Here is a 3914-nt window from a genome sequence, read left to right as displayed (position 1 = left end):
GAATACCCAGATCACCTCTGTGATATTGATAATAGTTTTAGTTCATTCCCTAAGAACTGCATGCTGGCCAATTACACTGCATTCTCCCCTCCCAAATTTTCAGAAGTAGCTGAATCTTGGAACAGAGGCAAAGACTATAATTGGCCATGCCCTGTGTACATTACTCAGAAGCAGACTAATTAAAGATATCTCCGTGCTAGCAACAATGTGTTTCTTCAACAAGTGACCACAAACCTAAGCAAAACCCAAAACAAACAACATGAGAAGACAAGGCAATAAAATGCCTCTTCAAACTCCCAACTTCCGCAAAGCTGCTCCATGGCGCTTTGAGGGGGAAGAAAACAAAAGCTGCAAAGCTGAATTACTGGGATAACGAGATAAGAAAAAAAAAAAAGATTAGAAGGGTGCTTGGTGGGCTCACAGAAGATATAACTAAACTGAGCATGGATATAATCAACAAAATGATGAGGTAATTTACAAAATATACTAATAAATAGCTGGCTGAGCTAAACAAAAGGGTATAAAACATAAACAGCCAGTTCATTAAGAAGTTACAGTCTGAAAGGTTCCAAACAGAAATCTAGGCTATTATAATTATACTGAAAGTGTGGACATCAGAAGTGACCAGTGTGAGGACAGAATATTAGAATTAGAAGATAGGAATACTTTCAAAGACCAATTACTTGGAGCTATCTTAAAAACAAGAGAACATGAAAAATGGATCTAACAGCTGCTAGATGAGGCAAACAAAATTAATCTAAGATTGATTGCAATGAGTTAAATATCAGAAGATGGCACAAAGGACATAAAAAACCTGTTTACAGAAATAAGCAGAAAAATTTCCAAAAGTAAGGAAAGAATTAAACATACAGATAGGTGAGAACCTCTTATTCACTCAAAAGAGAACCTCTCCATATCACATCATAGTCAAAATCTCTTAAGTCGACACAGGGACAAAGTTTTTAAAATGATTGGAGAAAAACAATGAATCATTTAGAAAAGTAAACTCCTTAGAATTACAGCAGACTTCTCAACACAAAACTTAAAGACCAACAGAGCTTGAAGTGAAGTGTTTCAAGACCTAAAAGAACTTGCAACCCAGACTTATATATCCTGTAAAAATTTCCTCCAGGATTACTGGAGAAATAAGACATTTCCATGAAGAATTGCACCTCAAGAAATCCATGACCACCAAATCAACACTACAAAAAATTCTCGAAGATATCCTAGGAAGAGGCAATGAAGTCAAAGATGCCCCCAAAATCTAATAAAATGAGTACACCTGACAGAAAGAGCAGCAAAGCAGTAAAGGAGGAGAGAGAGGAAGTGGGTAGGGGAGGAAATCAGCAACAGGTAAATAATGCAAAGGTCCTTCACAAGGGATATGTCAGCCATCATCAGCTATGCCCAGTATTAAATCTCAATGTGAATGGTCTCAGCTCCCTTATCAAAAGATGTATATTGGTAGAATGGGTCAAGAAAATAAATCTAATTATATGCTATATTCAAGAAACACATTTAATTTATAAAGAACTTCATTGATTAAAAATCAAAAGGTGGAAAACAAGATTCTGTGCAATACAAACTTGGGAAAAGGAGGAGTACCTATACTAATTTCGAACAAATTGAATTTCAAGCCAAAACTGATCAGATTAGTCAAAGAAGGTCTATAATTTTAGCAAAGGAACAATTCAGCAGGAAGAGGTGACAGTTATAAACATATTTGCACCAAACACTGGTATGCTCAACTTCATAAAATAAACACTACAAAGTGTAAAAAAAATTAGATGAACACCAACACAGTTATAATGGGGGACCTCAATTCCACACTGACACAAATAGACAGACCAGTTAGATTAAAAATCAACAAAAATATTAAGCATTGAATCAAACATTTGAGCAAATGGGCTTTATAGATACCTACAGAATATTCTACTCACCAACAGAATACAAATTTTTCACAGCAGCAAATGCACGTTTCTCCAAAATAGACCATATGCTAGTGCATAAAGCATTCTTAAGCAAATGACAAAGAATAAAACATCTCCCATGTATATTATCAGATTGTAGTGTAATGAAACTAGAAATCAGTGGCAAAAGAACCACAGAAATTATGCAAAAACATGGAAATTAGAAAGTTCTCTTTTGCATAGTCAATGGGTTACAAAAGAAATCAAGGAAGAAATTACAATCAAATTCTTACAGTCGAATGATAATGCCAGTACAACATACTGCAGTCCTATGAGGGAAATTTATAAGTTTGAGTTCCCATACCAGATAGACAGAATGAGTTCAATAAATAACCAGAGGATGTATGTCTAGGTCTTAGAAAAACAACAACAATCCAAATCCAAAGCCAGAACAAGGAAGGGAATGATAAAGATCAGAGAAGAAATTAATGAAATTGAGACTAAAAAAACAATACAAAGAATCAATAGATTGGAGAGGTGGTTTTTTGAAAGAAGAAACAAAATGGATAAACCCTTAGCCAGTCTTACTGAAAGAGAAAAGACTCAAATCAATGCAGTTAAAGATGAAAAGGGTAAAATCACAATGGACTCTGCTGAGATCCAGAAAATTATTATTAACTCCTTTAAAAAGTATATGCTGATAAAATGGAGAATTCAGAAGAAATTGATAGATCCCTAGATATATGTGAACTACCAAACCTGAGCCAAGAAAATATAAAAACTCTGGATAATTCAATATCAAATAATGAATTTGAAAAGGTAATTAAAAAAAAAAACCTACCAACTAAGAAAATTCCAGGTCCTATTGGATTCACTACAAGAACTCTACTATAAGAGCAAACTCTTTTTAAAAAGAAAAAGAAAAATAGCACTCCCACGGTAATTCCTAGAAATTAGCATTAATCTGATTCCAAAACTAGAGAAGGATGCAACCAAAAAAGAGAACTATAAGCCAAGATTTTGAATGAACCTAAGTGCAGAAATCTTCAACAAGATATTAGGATACAGAATGCAATAAATCATCGAAGAGATCAAACATCATGACCAAGCAGGACTCATCCCAGTGATGCAGGATTGGTACACAAATCAATAAATGTAATTCATTACTAAACAGAAGCAAGGACAAAAATCATATGATCATCTCAGTTGACACAAAAAAAGTCTTTGACAGAATCCACTATCCAAACAAGAAACAAAAACAAACTCCATTTGGCTCAGCCATTCCTCATCTAGGTATCTTCTAGGTATGCAGACCTATGTTTATAACAAGACAATTCACAATAGGTAAATCTTGGAAGCAATCTACAGGTCCATTAACAGATGAATGGATAAAGAAAATGTGGTATTTATACACAACGGTATACTACACTATGATAAAGAAGGATAAACTTGAGTCCTTTATAGAAAATCAAGACCATTATGTTAAGTGAAATAAATTGGACACACGAGCTTAAATATTTCATGATTTCTTTTGTATGAGAAATCCAATATATAAAAAAAGAGCTAAATGAAAAATAATAGGAAAGAGTGAGATAGATCTTTTGCAAAAGGAAAGGGAACCAAGAAATTGAGTGAGGTTGGAGGGAGAAGAGGAGAAATTACTTAAAAATAACTATAATGTGGTATATATACATGTACAAACTCCCCATGAGGAATTATATACTAGCATTTCTGCATAGGCGTGCAGAAGTAACAGCATTCTAATAGTAAGCAATGAAAATGGTTAAATGGCATGGATTTTACTCTTATTTTTAAATTACTCTTTGGTGTCGAGATCTATTTTTATTTTAAATGATTTAAAATAATTGGAACTAATTAATATAGAGGTAAATACTTTAGAAATAGCTGGCAGAGTATTATGTGGTGTATATACATGGATTGGGCTCTGAGATTTGCTAGATGAGTGAGTTAGGGCAAGTTACAGATCTTCTGTGTACATCACCT

The sequence above is a fragment of the Fukomys damarensis genome, unplaced genomic scaffold (genome assembly GCF_012274545.1).
Source record: "Fukomys damarensis isolate Sample0158 unplaced genomic scaffold, DMR_v1.0_HiC HiC_scaffold_28, whole genome shotgun sequence".
Taxonomy (NCBI): domain Eukaryota; kingdom Metazoa; phylum Chordata; class Mammalia; order Rodentia; family Bathyergidae; genus Fukomys; species Fukomys damarensis.
This window is presented reverse-complemented; position numbering follows the sequence as displayed.